Source organism: Topomyia yanbarensis, chromosome 3 (assembly GCF_030247195.1).
Source record: "Topomyia yanbarensis strain Yona2022 chromosome 3, ASM3024719v1, whole genome shotgun sequence".
In the NCBI taxonomy this organism is placed as follows: Eukaryota; Metazoa; Arthropoda; class Insecta; order Diptera; family Culicidae; genus Topomyia; species Topomyia yanbarensis.
This window is the reverse complement of record NC_080672.1, coordinates 156,438,500-156,454,942: the sequence shown is the minus strand read 5'-3', so window position 1 is coordinate 156,454,942 and position 16,443 is coordinate 156,438,500.

Sequence of the window (16,443 nt, the reverse complement as noted above, 5' to 3'; positions counted from 1 at the left end):
GCTATTTAAAAAACCTCTACCAAATCCACGATTGATCATGCAAATGAAACCCAGAGATAACTGAACGAAACAAAAACAATAAAATCAAAAAAGGAAACGCTGCATTTCGCTATACTGAAATTCTAACAGCGGTAAGTTTAACAAGACTAACAAGGAGGATAGAAATAATATGGTTAAAAACAAACAATTTAAGTACATAGTACTCAGTGAGGTTTAATGATCGCTTTTTCGGTACACAAAACAGAAACAGAATTTTAGAACCGGACTAACTTTGTTTGGGTCTACGCTAATAAAGCTGCTGTTTCTAAATGCTCCTACTGCAAGTTTCGCTTAGAATCAACCAAGTGGCAATGATTAGAACGGATTTCCTGGAGGACTAATTTTAAGATGATACTCATTTCGTTTTTGTCTTGTGTTACATTCCCAATGTGGTTGAACCATTGCATAAATTCGTGATACAAATTAGAAAGCAGCAACCGAAAGCAGGAAAAACTGAGTAGAAATGTTATTTAATTCCAATATACAGCCCAGTATTAAAAATGGGAAGCTTTCTATGCTCAAAGCAAGTTAAAAAAACAGTTGTTATGCGTCATGAAGTGAAACAAAAACGAAAATTGTTGGGCTGTAGATATTGAACAGGAGCCCCAGATATAGCACCTATACTTTCACAAATGCGAGAAACATTTAGTATCGATTTGGTAAAAAAAAACATTGAAACGTAGTAGTTCATTGGTTTGACTAAAATATTGCTGCTATAATTATACCAACCTAATAATTCGCTGAAAAAAAATATTTCCAAATAATAAATGTACAAATCTATCATTTTAAGATTTTTGTTTATAATATGAATAACAATGCAGAGAACACGTTGAAAATATTTCTTTAAAACTACTATTCAAATTAATATAACCACCTAGTGAGTATAAAAAAGCATAACATATGCAGGAGTAAACAATTCAAAGGAAATCATACGAGAATATTAATCGCACAGTGAAAAAACACAAACGATAAGCTGCAAACTAGCGATGATCCAGTCGATAGATGGAAAATCGTCAGATATTCAAGTTGCATTCGAACCAATCCAAGTGTTATGGCAACAAGTAAACGTGTCGGTGTCATCCCATTTGAAAAATAGCAACAGTTGAAACTTCTTAATATTGCAAACAATATCCCTTTTGTGTGTTTTCCCGCTTGTTTCAAAAGTGCCAGCTACCTTGGTTTGTCTTTTCTGATCGTATTGGTTATGTTCGTTCGTAGTAGTTTAGTTCAAATGTTTTACTTTTGTTAAGTTCTACTCTGTTTACATAAAAATTTTGTTGTGTATTTTTCGTAAGTTTTTCAATTAAAATATTGTTTACTGTGTATTATTTCTATTATTTCAGATTTATATTCTAAAACTTTGTGATAATCCGAAAGAAACCCCGTTTGAAATTATGAAACTGTCATTGTTCACCCAATATTGGTGTTTTTGCTGTTTTATAAAGCTCAAGTCCAACATGCATTGTGCCATGACAAGATGAAGGTTTTTATTGAGCTACTATATAAAAATAGCATGATTTTCTTTCCGTTTTTTTTTCTTAATTTTCAGTTGTTGAGTTATGCTTCTGATATTCCAAAGGCGAACTCTTACATTTCAAACTGTGCTGCTACTTTTAACGTGCGTACAGTATCTTCTTTTTATTGTTTACTACCTTCTGGTTTTGCTTGATGTTTACTGATTTTTTAATTGGTAGACTTGAAGATTGCTATACTTGTCAACCTGTTTCCTGAGACGCATCGTTATGCGTCCTCTAGTAGTTCTCTTTTGTCGAAGCAGCACAACATACCGATTACACTATGAAAGATCAAACATTTATTTAATTTGCTTTTTAAGCCAACCAATGCAAATCGGTAACCAAATTATAATCTGGAAATAGCTTTTGCTTAAGATTTAAGAATAAATTTTAAAATAGGAGAACGTGTTCGGTTGTCGGCACACTTTTGTTTTTGGCTCACAACATTACTCCAATTGAACAATATATGGAAATAATCATACCAATGGAAAGCTAGAGGCCTTAGCTAACAACTTATGAAAGAATTTAATTTATTCTGTTAACTTGAAAAAAAAATATTAACAATTTAGTAAAATGATAATTTTTTACCATTTTGAAAAATGTGGTCGGTTGCCGGCACCCTAAGAAAATTTATTAAAAATAGAAAAATATGAATGATAATCATCAAGATTCAAAGGGAAAAGAAAATTTATTCATTTCAACAACCATCAAAGGCATTATGAACATCATTCTTTATCAGAATCACAATATGTGTATGTGAAAAACTAGTGCGAATATTACGCACTGCTAATGCACTGACGGATCGCATTCACTGCAATTGAGTTCGTTTCAGGCAGTCCATTTTTATACCAAAGCTTCAGATCAGATAGAAGTCTACCAAAGGTGAAGGGGGGCTATAGGGTAACCCCGCTCCTTCCCCCCAAATTGTCTGGTCGTGACAATCTGGTGTGTACAGTACTACCTAGCGGTGAATACACGACCAGGTGGGCTTTCTTCATGTAAAAGTAAAACGCTAAACCGGAATGGTGCCAAAGATCGATCTCTGGTATCTCTTCGTTAATCCCGTTCCTAAATACCCATATTGATTAGGTTATTGAGAGCATTTGCCACAAAAAGGGGTGCCAACAACCGACCATGTTTGGGTGCCGAAAACCGATTTTAGTAACCTTTTTGACAATTGATCAAACAAAATTTTGTGGCGAACATTTCAATGTTGAACAATGTTGAATCACAAAATAGAATAAATTCAGATCGTAAATATTCAATGCGCATACTTTTTCGATCGATTTACTTCTTTCTATAACACTAAGTAAATCATCAAAGAAAACTTTTAAGATATTCCACTTTTCACTTGCTCAAAAACTATATTGGTTGTAGAATAGAACATTCGAGTCTGTTTGCTTCAGCAATCGGCACAACAATATCGTGCTAATATAACACAAAAATAATATTTATCAGAATGTACATGTCTGGTTTCTGTCAAAAATTACATAGGGGTGCCGACAACCGACCAGTGCCGGCAAACCGAAAACTTTCCCCTACATTTTGCGTAATACAAGTGGCCATTTCAAAGCTATTGGTAACAAAAACTGAAAATTCTTTAAATTACAAATCATCCTTTCTGGTAAAATAACAATTTCAAGTATTTGGTCACATTGATCACCTTGGGGATTTCAGTACAACTGAGCGCCCCTTGTTGCTACACAGTAATGTTGTATGGCAAAAATGTAGTCAGATCAACTATCTTTCCAATGAATAGACCGTGGGGGTAATACGGACCCACTCGATTTCTTAGAAAATCATAAGACTTTCCGACTGTCGTACATATTTGTGGAATCGCTATTCTAAAACATTAATTTTGACAGCTGAATCTATTTCTTTGTTTTTTTTAGAAAGGAGCTACAACGTCTTTAATTTTTTTGCCAACCTCAAAACAAAAATTATTATAATGGTAAAACCGTGATTAAAGCAAAAAATAAAAGTAAAAAAATAACAGGTAAGTGTTTCTGGAAAGCTTAAGGCTACTATTTTATGGAATGATTTTTGTTTGGTGAAAACACAGATATTTTCAAGCCGGTTGCCACTTTTGTGCGAAATTACACCGTTCAGCGGCTTGCGGCTACGCATACGATTGCACGCGCCACAGCAAAGAAAATACATGATGCGCCAAACGACAGCTGTGACTAACCAGATTAAGTTTTTCTAACGCAACTTATGTTTTTTTCGCTTCTGATATTTCATAGGTAAACATAATTCCATTGTAAAAAAATTGACGGTCTGCATTACCTCGACAGTTCAGAGGGACTTTTTTCCAGATCCAATTTGTGGATATTCCAGGACTTCGAATGGTTATTTTTCATATAACTTCATACTAATACAACATAGGGTGATGAGCCCAATTTCCCCATGATTCTATTATCACTCTACCCATTAGAAGCCGTTGGTTAGAGCAGTGTCTTCCATCTTTGTTCAACGCATTGAGTCAAATGGCAGCGCAACAATAGGGGCACTCGATTCGAGTTTTCGTTGCGCTCAAACACGAGAATTTAACTGCTTTCAGCGCATTTGTTTTATTATACTCGTTCTTAACAACGAAGCAAAGCTGTTGATGTTAATTTTTACACATTCCATTGATCGTTAAATAATGAATTAGTGAGGCACCCTGCTTAGCATGCTGAAAATAGGCACTTTACCCTAAATACATTTCCAATAATATAATCCGAAGGCTCGTATTCTTAGTTTTAAAATGACATACATGAACAAATGCTTGATCTCAAATTCAGAAACAATATGAACAGTTGAGAAAACGCACGTAATATATCTTTTTTCACAAGTTTTATCGTTGGACATCCTTATTTTTCAGAGATACTCTGAATATATATATATATATATATATATATATATATATATATATATATATATATATATATATATATATATATATATATATATATATATATATATATATATATATATATATATATATATATATATATATATATATATATATATATATATATATATATATATATATATATATATATATATATATATATATATATATATATATATATATATATATATATATATATATATATATATATATATATATATATATATATATATATATATATATATATATATATATATATATATATATATATATATATATATATATATATATATATATATATATATATATATAAACATTCAGTTTAGAATTGAATTAAATTGCATCAACTCCAATTTACCATTTTCGATTTTTAGTCACATGCCTCCTCATAGTGGCAAGGGCGTTCGTCAGACATCATTCAACAGCTTTTGTTTATATAATCTGTTCTACACTGCCTACCTTTTTTCGTGTTTTTTGAGGTCCATCAATCAAATTTTAGGTTTTGATTCAAGTAAATGTCGCATTTATTTTTGTGACTATTATTTACGCTATCGTGCTATCAAAGTGGTAACTTCTACAAGGAAGTTAGGTAATTTGTCATTTATGGCGCCAAAAAATCAGTCTATAGTTTACTTTTTTGTTTTTAAAAATTCAATTCATTAAAACTTTGCAATACTAAGGTAATAGCCCGATTATAAGCAACGGTTTGACACAGAAAGCTTGTGTACGTCTACACTAAACTAGGGTATATTATCGCATCATTGGGTGCGAAAAGCTGCTATTGCTCGCTCAGCGTAGATACAACGAAGTGGAAAAGGATAATCCAAATCCAAACGCAGCAGCAAATGCAGATTAACCTATCCAGCACAGAATGAAAGATAACAATTATTAAGTCTCAAAATTTATATTTAGAGAAAAAATAACAAAAATTTATAATGGTATATTTTTTGGATACATAAGGAAAAATATAGAGAGAAGAAACTGAAAAATATGTGCCTCGCCTTTGGCTATTTTGTAAAAAAAAAACATTAGTTTTAATGTCATGTTAGTGGAAAGATATTTAACATCCATAAAAACGGAACCTTTTTGGAGCTTTAATGACTTAAAATTATCATTGTGGAAAGATTGAGATCGGTTGCGACGCTGAGCGAGTAGAGATAGCTGGATTCGGATGAGTTCTTGAATTCTGATGAATATATTCCAAGTTAATTTACTGCCTCGTGTTTTAAGTGATTCCACTGTGAGTACAGTTGTAATTCATACTTATTATTTCGCATCATGCGCAAAAGGACTAAACACCCTTTACTTTTCAGCGAAAACAATTGGAACTAATTGTACGTACATAAGAGTTCGAACACTAACTTTCAAGATGTATGAACACTTCAGCATTTTGTTGGATTTTGATTGCCGTAACAAAACAAATACCTACAAATTTGGTTTTTCGTTTTTAAATGTATACTGTACTTGTGGTACCGACATATCTATACTGTAGCGATTAATAATTCCCAACAGATGAGAATGCACAACTGTTATACAAGGTGTAAGTCCGAGTAATGAAATGTAAAATGATAATTAGAAATCACGAACTAAGGTTCACTGGTCAAAAATGACAGGAACTAGAACTGAAACGGCAAGATCGCATAATACGACTGAAGTTTGCCAAGAAATGTGTAAAGATTAAATAAACTGTCTGGAGTCCGGAAAACAGATCCACTGGTGTGGAAAAATATAACAAATATAAATATAAACCAAATACCGTTGAACATATCACCTCCCTCTAACGATAAAATAACAACCTATAAGTGTAAATATATTTACCAACCATCCGGTGAAAAATTGGTCATAACTGCAAATTAAAGTACACGGCAATTAGAAAAGATCAACTGATCTTAATTCTCCCACGAACTTGTCTAGTTTGACCTGTTTGCATCTACGGTCGAGTGTTCAGAGCAATTTTCTATCTAGAGCGTATGACAAATTGAGCCTTTACTGAACTTGCCACACCGTGCACTATATGAATATACCAGAAGACATCGTTCGATGCACCATAGCTAGCGAGACAGAACGTCGACATTCGCACCAGCAGGCTGCTGATCTGTTGTGGTACCTAGGCAACTTCCTATCGAACAGTAGCTTTGCTATGGTCCACAGTGTACATCACTGCCATTCTATAGCTACTCTGATGTATGCAGACCAATTAAGCTTACGACCAATAATCGAGCATCACAATCAGTCGATTCCGATCACACCAGACAATCGGACGCTGCATTGGGAATCGCCAGAGATGAATTCAGCACCCGACAGAGCTAGTAAGTATCCGAGCTTCGCTATTGCATGCCATCCCTGGTGAAAATTCCTCGCTCAATTCAAAGGAAACTCATGCTCTGCAGACTGATTAAGTCAATCGAACGATAGTATCGCCATGAATATCTATAGACCATTGTAGCATCATACATCCCGTGTGCGTGTGTGTTCTTGAATTAAGCATTTTGCTCCATTTGTTACTATTAATTGATGTCGGCGTGCTTGCGTTTGATTTCCCAGAAGTTCGATTTGCATTTCACAACGTTAGCGCGATACGCTCTGGAATGTCTCAGATATCATTTGAAGGAGAAATCTACAACTGATTGATTCCGAGCGTTGATTGGGTCAACTTGCGGATAAATTTATTTTTCTTGCTAGGACTGGAGTATTTCAACTAAAACAGGCACGTACCGGTTGTTTTCTACTACCTGCAGTATAAAAACATTTATACGGCGTACGAGAGCAGCTGGCAGTAGCATTGTATACAAGACATCAATAGGAATAGTTTTTTTCCATACATAATCATTTTGTCGTTCATTAGCACCAATCCTACCAAAAGATTAATGTACTATGATTTGAGTAAACGCAGTTTATGTCCAACCCCGAGATAATCTGTCGAGATAGTTCGATACGCGCTAGACACCCGCATGGCCGAGATGTGTTCCTCTTCGTCTGCAGTGCAGTTGCCTAAGCAGGTCCTGCGTGTCTGAGCACCGATGTGGAGGTAGTGTCGAGTAGGGCATCGCAATTTTTTTTCAGTTCTCAAACGCCCCCCCCCCCCCCTCTCATATTGTGACAAATATCAAAGTAAGCTCAGATGCCAAATTTCACATTATTTGGACAATTTTAGACCCCCGCCCACTTCGCTTGAATTTTTTTTGAAATTGGTAGGGTAGATGAGCCCTTATTCATCTCATTAGTCGAGATGTCACACTCTTTCTTCGATAACTCGACTTAGAGTGGCTGGATTGCACTCAAATAGGTATCATCATCTTTGCTTCGTTCCTAAGAAGCAGGAAAGTTAAAAATTTTGCCTGGGAAATGTAAAATGCTCGCGTTTGAGCGACGCGAAAAGTCGAGTACAACGTACCCTTATTCATCCTACCATTTGAGCTAATGCGTTGAATAGAGATAGCAGATACTGCTCTAACTAATGTGTTCAAATGGGTGGGATGAATAGAGGTGCTAAGATGAATTAGGGAGCAGTAACCCTAGTATGGGAAAATATGGAGGAAAAATACATTAAGGTGAAGATATGTGGAAGCCACGTTGCTAGGCCCCGACTCACTTGTTTATATTGAGAAAAACTGAAATCTGAAGTGAAAATTCAAACGCACAAATGATAGTTTCCGAACATTTCCCTTTGGTCATCTGCACATTGGCAGAAAATTTGATGTTTTGTTAGTAAACGATTAAAGTTTCGCGAGTGTTTTTGCAGTGGTGTTTGAATACCCCAGTAGCACACTTTGTTACTGTATAGTATTTGTAACTCTCTTGGTAATAACTATGTTATGGAAAAAGCGCACTTTGTATGTTATGCAACATATTCCTAATTGCAACAAAATACTAAAACCAATAGCTGTGCCATTTGTCGAGCACTGGGTAGTTGGACAGTTCTGTTTAGGGTGGAATGGCAAACAAAGAGGCATTTGCAACTTGTTAGACTGTTTGTGCAAGTTAGCAAAGTTTCTGATTAGTTTCACAACTGTTATTGATGTTTGCATACTATTGGCCAGCTCTATAGTTACACAGTTGCACAATCAGTTTGAAAACCCGTGGAAATTCTTTTCAAATATATCCAACAATAAGAAATATTGTGTAGCAGTTGTGCAACATTTAAAACTTTCAACAAGTTGAAATTGCTACTTGGGTAAAGTGCATTTTAAAGTGCACCGAAAAGGAGAAGAAGAAAAGAAACCCCAAGTGAAGAGGGGTGATATTTTCGCACAAAATAGGAGCTACAGATGGCATTCCTTCAAAAATTTGGATTGATTGTATAGGAAAATGTTCTAGCTTCCTTAAGTAGCAGTTTCGTGGCATACCAGCATGGTTAGTGTGTTGAACAACGTATTTTTTTATTTGCTCATGTCAGATACATGGTTAGGCAGGGGAGAGGGGTGTATGCGGCATAGCAACTATGTTGTGGCTCGCATGTATAACACAGAAAAAATATTTTGTAATTTTAAGTTTATTTTCATGCACATATTTGGAGCATGAATATAAATGTAAAATTAAGTTCCACCACAAATACACACGACTTGTCGTGCTTTCTTCAACGAATTTTATTATAATTTTACACGTGGATTGAAAATTACAGTTATTTTAAACGGAAAATCAATGCACTTCAATGTATTTTTACTCGAATACTGCTGTAAAATGAATGACATGTAATATTACACGAATGAAAGTGTAAAATTGTATGCTGTTTGATGCTCCAATTGATTTTAATGTAATTTTCAATCAAATTTTTTATTTAATCTTTGTATGTTCACAATCGCATTGATTTACATGTCGTTTAAATTTCATTATTTTTTGGTGTGAATGTCCTTAAATGCTATAACTTTTGAAGTAGCAATCAGAAAATTACAATTTATATTTCTTTTGAAAGGAAATAATCTTAGTATTTGAATGGATATATTTTTTTCTAGGAAAATACGGGAAAGTGGGGTACTGGGTCATTGTGGCTTATTCCTCAGAATTTTACACGTTCAACAAGTTACATTTTATGAAAATTGATTGAAGAATAATAGAGATATATGTATGAGAAAATGATAAAATTTAATATGAATGACAAAAAGCCCTACAACCCCAAAATCTCGTATTTGGACAAAGGTCAAAAAGGCTCCGATCGGTTTTTGAAATTTTTTCACATTAGAAAAACTACAAAATATGTATGATTTGCATCACGAAGCAGAAAAAACATTAAAATATGGGATTTTGGGGCCAAAATGAACTGACGCATTGGATTGTGGAATTGAACTTGTACTTTTATTTCCCTTAACAGGGCGGATTGGTTCCACAACGTACGTTCAGCCAACTTGATAAAAGACGGACTAATGTCAAGACAACAAACACGCGGTGTCGTTTATATATATTGAAAACACACACTCTGGAATATTCCAGCATGTATCATTGCTGTGAACGGTGCATGGCGCTTGAATGGAAGTGTGCGCGTGCGAGATAAATAATGCGCGTGATGCTTCTACGGTGTTGTGCTATTGGCTGATGGTGATCCGCTATGCTGCTGGTGGTTTCTGATATTGGTTCGAGGTGTTTCACGGTGGTAATGGAATGTGCTGGCATTTTCCGGAGCTGGCGCGAACAGAGAAGATATCTAAGCCGAAAAGAGGTGAATGACCCTAAGGTTAAAACCTCGATAATCAAAAAAAAATTTTTTTGCATGTTGCTAAATATTTTTCCTATACTGTGTAAGGACAATTATTGAATGAATCGTCGACATTGTAGTGTAGACGTTTAACCCGTCTTATTCCTTCATTCCTCATTATTGACGAAGGCACTCAAGGCAGCATCAAACAGCGTCTTACAACCATTAAGGTCAGATTATATCATATGGGGGAGTGGAATAGCGCAGCTGGTAAATCCATTACGCTGTACGCAGCTCATTTCAGTTCGAACTCTCATAATCTCATATAGTGTGTTAGGCCATTTGCCACGTGCGGTCAGATTGGTCAGAAATACTAATATTTTTGTAAGCTCTATCAAAATTATCTTCCGCTTTTCGACGATACCTGGACATTTACCTATAGTGATGAAAATCTAAAAAAAATTCTCCATATATTTTGATTTCTACAGTATTTTTAATACTTTCACATGGTTGAATGATTTGGCTTAAATTTGAAAAATAAATCTCAAGGTGCATATATGGCTCCCTGATGCTAGGGATCATCCTACTCTGCAGCATTTTATACCTGTTCAATTATAGGGGTCCCTCAGCTCAGTTGTGCTCAGGGACCCCGAGTGAAGACGGCCCATGATCCTTGCTATTGCAGGGTCATCTTAAGACCACGTCGGCGGCTTGAGAAGCAGCACAAGACGTTTGCAATCCAGTATTTCTTCATCGATACTTCGATGGGGCTCGGCGCTGAAATCCAAGCGAAGCCACGAAAAACTGAACAGGACGTTCCGGCTGATGGCCATACGGGTCGCGAGCGCGTACAGTACAATATCGTGGGAGGTAGTATGCGTTGTCGCCGAGATGATCCCCCTCGGCATCACCCTGGCGGAGGATATCGAGTGCTACAATCGGAGAAACACCTGAAACGTGCTGAAAGTGATGAGAATCGATTCGATGGCGAGGTGGCAGCAGGAATGAGACAATACGGAGAAGGGAAGGTGGACCTACCGGCTCATCCTAAACCTGCTGACGCCAATAGAAAGGATGGAGAAGTGAACTACCACCTGAGACAACTCCTGTCAGGCCACGGCTGCTTCAGTAAGTTTCTTCATTAGTTCGGGTACGCTGCGTCCCCATTGTGCCCGGAGGGTGAGAACGTCGTGGAGACACCGGACCACAGGGATGCCACATTGAAATCCGTTTTTCGATCAAAAAATTATTTTTACCACCTGTATTGACTAAAACAGAAAAAAATCTGTGAAAGTCTGTGTTAAATTTCCGAAATAGCTGTGAAAAATCACACTATTTTCAAAAATCTGTGGAAATCTATGATATTTTCATCAAAATACAAAAAATCTGTCTTCTGTAAAGAAGAACAGAATAGTGCAATTACAGAAAAATCTGCGAATTGGAGCATGTGGTCTTCAAATGTCCGATGTTCAAAGCGACGCGCAGGGAGATGCCTGAAACGGAGGGATTGGGCATCACCCCGTATAATATCGTCTATAGAAAGCGACGTAAGCACTTGGAAGGCGGTCGACAGACTGGTGACGCAGATTACGATCGACTTATAGCGGAAATGGCGTAATGAACAGCGAGCAACGGTTTCGGGAGAGCAATCACCGCCGGGAAACTCTGGCGGAGTAGACTAGATTCACTGCCAGGGATTAGTTGAGTAGACTGCGTCAAAGCGCCGGGTATGGGACGTCGGGGTGCCAGCGAACTAGAAGCCACGCTCCCCCCGGAATCACCGGACCGACCCCGGTATCCTACCGATTGGCCCGATAGAAATATAGCGAAAACCAAAGAAGAATCGGTATCGGGAGAACTTCTTTCACTGGGGAAATCTCCGTCGGCGTATGCTAGATTTATTGCTGGGGTGTAGACTGAGTAGACCGTGATGAAACACCACCAGTTGTGGGTCGTCCGGGCACCAGCGAACCTGACGCCCTTTCTATTTTTTACGATGGAGAATGCAATTTACGCACCGACCCAGTACACGTGCTTAGTAGATGCCAAGCTACCACACGGAGTGTACTGGAGTGTCGGACTCCACCATGAACAAGGTAATACCGACTAAACTCCATTGGGCTCCGCCATTGTTCTCCCCAGGGACTACCTCTCGGTATTACTTCTGGGGGGGGGGGTGGCTCACTCACTCTCGCTCACGCGTTCATGCATCCTGTATGAGGCTTACTTGGGTACTCGCTCTGTCACATCCTGATTCACTCTCTAACCTGACGCCCTGCTACACCGGAATTGTCGCACTGACCTCGACACCTGGTTGGTTGGCTTGGTTTTGGGAGAAATTCTTTGGCCGGGAAACTGTCCGTCGGAATAGGCTAGATCCATCGTCGGAGTCTGACCGAGTAGTTCGCCAACAAGTCGGGAGCTAAATGGATTATCGAGAATGTGGTGCTAAATGCCACGAGAAGGGAACCAAAGGGCGTAATGGAGTTGCGGTGCTAAATGGCACCGGACAGGGAACCTAAGGGCTCAAGGACTTGTGGTGGTGAAACCAAAGAAGAATCGGTATCGGGAGAACTTCTTTCGCCGGGGATGCTGAGTAGACCGCGACAAGACACCACCATTTGCAGGTCGTCGGGACACCAGCGAACCTAACGCCCTATTCCACCGGAATTGCCAAACTGACCTCCTGGCAGAATGGCTCAGTTTCGGAAGAACTTTTCTTGCCGGTGAATTCTCCGTCGGAGTAGGCTATGTTGATCGTCGCAGACGAGACCGAGTAATTCGCTTATAAGTCGGGAGTTGAATGGATCATCGAGGAATTTGTGCTTAATGGCACGATATAGGAACCAAAGGGCTTAAAGGAGTTGCGGTGCTAAATGGCACCGAACAGGGAGCCTAAGGGCTCAAGAACTTGTGGTGGTGAAACCAAAGAAGAATCGATATCTCTGAGACCTTCTTTCGCCGAAGGTGCTGACTAGACCGCTACGAGACACCACTAGGCGCGGGACGTCGGGGCGCCAGCGAACCGGACGCCCTGCTCCTCCGGCTCGGTTTTGGGAGATGTTCTTTCACCGGGGAATTCTCCGTCGGAGTCAGGAGCTCAATGAGGAAGTAGTGCTAAATAGCACAAAGGAGCCAAAGGGCTCAGTAAATTAGATAATCTGAAGTTTCCCGCCCAGATTGTCCTAGTAGAGGATAAGCACTAATTCTCGACCCACAGCTCCTACTGCCATATAGAAACTGCTACGTTGCACAGTGGTCCCTATGAGCAAAAAAGCGGGTTTTTTAGTTTGCGTCAAAACTGTTGACTTCAGCAATGTAGTGTCTTCGAGAAAGTTTCCTGGAATAGAACTTCCCTTTTTTTGGTCTTATCAGATTGATGATTAATCCCCCTAATAGTGAGTTACGAATTTTTTTCTTTAATAATTCAGATAGACAAATATTTACTTCAGTGTAGTAGAAAAACTCGTTACAAATATTTTACCTAAAACCTTATTTGTGAAAGGCCCCTTAAAAACAGTTTTTTCATCATAAGTTTTTTTCTAGATTTTTTCCATCATTTAAATATTCTAGAACATTGTGTGGACTGTTAAACTGCATTAATTTGTCGAAGACGGAAACTTGTTATCGCTGGTATATGTAGAGATTTTCGCGTTTTTTGATTGAAAATAGATCTTTTTCCATTAACGATAACTTGTAAGCGGGCAAACCACTTGGTAAACAAATTAAAGTGCAAGAAAAGCACAACAAATGCTGAAAAAATCAAATCTCCTCAAGGCGGCTCTCTATGGAAAAATTCGAGTTGAAGTTTGTCTTATTCCGTCATCAAATGCATTTGATTACTCGCCATTTGGTTGCACGTGCGCCAAAGTCCCTCTAAACAAGGTCCTAGCATGCGTCAAAACTGTTAGGGCATGTTCAGGAGCGTTTTATTTTGTATAGGAGTTTCAAAGTAGAACTGGAACTGAAACATTCGCATCCCCAGCAGAGCGTTTTGTTTTATAATTTCGAACAGTTTTGTTTCAAAATTTAAAACTGTTATACGACTCCGTTCTATTTGTTGCTGATTTTAAAACACGTTTAGAACTGTGTTTTAAATACATGCAAAGTTTCCAGCACAGACACTTAGACCCGATAGACTGGGGAAAAATAAATTTGAATGCAGTAACGCTGAAGGAATGGTGAGACATGAATTTTAAACTGAATAGAACATCCGCTAAAACTGCTGCTGGGGACAGCAAGTTCTAGTTTTAAAATTTTCAGTTTTATATAATAGAACTGTCAAAATTATGAATCTAGAACTGAAACATTCCTGAACATGCTCTTAGTAGTAGTAAATAGAAACAGCCTATAAAATGTATTGATAACGTAGACGCTACCATTCGCCCCCCGTCTTGGGGAGGTATGATTTTTTGCATTTGTTGTGCTTTTCTTGCATTTTAATTTGTTTTCCAAGTGATTTGTCCGTTTTTTACCCGTTTACAAGTTATCGGCATTGGAAAAAAGAGCTATTTTTCAATCAAAAAACGTAAATATCTCTAAACATACTAGTGATAGCAAGTTTTCGTCTTCGACAAATGAATGCAGTTTAACAGTCCAAAGGATGCTCTAGAATATTTATATAATGGAAAAAATCAAAAAGAAATTTTTTTACAGGTACAGTGTTTGAAATAAGTTTCTCTGCTACTTTGCCAAAGTAAATGTATGTCTATCTGGATTATTGCGTTGCGTTGCGTTGCGTTGTGACGATGATTTTGGCGGATTGCACACTGACTTCATCATGTTTGACTGCTGATTATCTAATAAGAGTTGCTTAGGAAGTGGTAAGTAGGAATTCATACCAATCCGACCCATATTAAAACCTCAACAGCATGATAGCCATCATTGCCGGCCGCCCCCATCTCCATCGTTCACGGGGAAGGATAAAGGATAAGGTAGACAGGAAGTGTTGATGCTCCACCTACTTAACGGAAGGACGACGATTCATCAGACTCTTCCATAGGTGTCGCGGAGTTGGTGGTTTGGAAGGGTATCAGGTCTAGGATTCGCTCCAAGCAAACGATGCGACCTGTAAAGCATATTTTATTAGGTAGTTGTTTAGTTAGTCTTCGAGTGCACGATCACTCGAAAAAGAGATGATCTTGTTTAGTTTTTGGTTATTTTTAAACTCTGGGCAGCCGGCTACCGAGAGTATACTATGTTCCCTAAACAAAAACAATTTGAACTCCACACAGCCGATCGTGGGAGTATTGCCTGGAAAAGCTAATCTTATCTGCGTAATGGGCCGGATCACTATTTATTGCAACAGTATTTGGACAGAACTCGCTACTTCTTCTCTACGATATATTTATTGGCTTGAAAACTACCAAGTGACAGCATATTATACTGGCAAAAATAGCGCGAGATGTTATAAATCAAGGAAAGTATTTCTTATTTTCCATATCGGATTGTTTGTGGAATACAAGTATACGAGCGATAATACCGAACACTGAAGGGAAATATAAAGGATTGTTAATCTGATGCACGGGCTTGTTAGCAATAACGGAGCTTTAAATTAGGTTCATAAAAACAGACGCGGCGAATTTTCAATACGTATTGAGCCGTGTTCATAGATACTAGTCAGATTAGTCGTATTGGGGCTAATTTCCGATCAACTATTCATTTTTACGGCAATGTTTTCTCGACTAGATCTGTTCGCACCCTCTCATTCTGTTCGCACCCTCTCATTCTGCGGTCTAAGGACCAAATGTCATCAATAGACTTAGAATCGCGTGGAGGCATGAGATAGGAAACTTGTAAGAATTTTGCTATCCCACCGTTTGACTACCAGAATGGATGGGAGAACAGTAATACTAGCAAATACCGACTACCATAAGAGCGGTGCAAATTTGTACGAGTGACGTAGAGTACTGCACTGAAAAAAGGACCAGGAGTGCGATTTTACGAAGTTTTAGCTTCCGATGGCCCTACATTTTCTGACAAAGTGAAGTTCTTGAATGTTGAGATTTTTATTACTGTTTAGAAAAGCAAAAGTATCATAAAGCTAGTGTCAGGCCTTCATGAGACCTCAAGAAGTCACTTTTGGAGGTATTCGTAAATGTAGATTTATCGGTAGACGGTTCCAAATATAATAGAAAAATACCTAATTTAACACAACTACAGATCACTTGCAACATAAAAAGCTTTTTGTGAAATTCGACAGCTCCATCTTAGGCCAATTCAATAAATTTCCTGCATGAAAGTTTCCATTTTTTAAAAACGGTTTTTAAGCCAAAGCTTTGGAAGTTAAACCTTGGCGTGGAAGTGCCGGTATATTAATATATTCTGTTACTTAGTGTAGAATTAGATTTCGTCATTTACGGCTAATA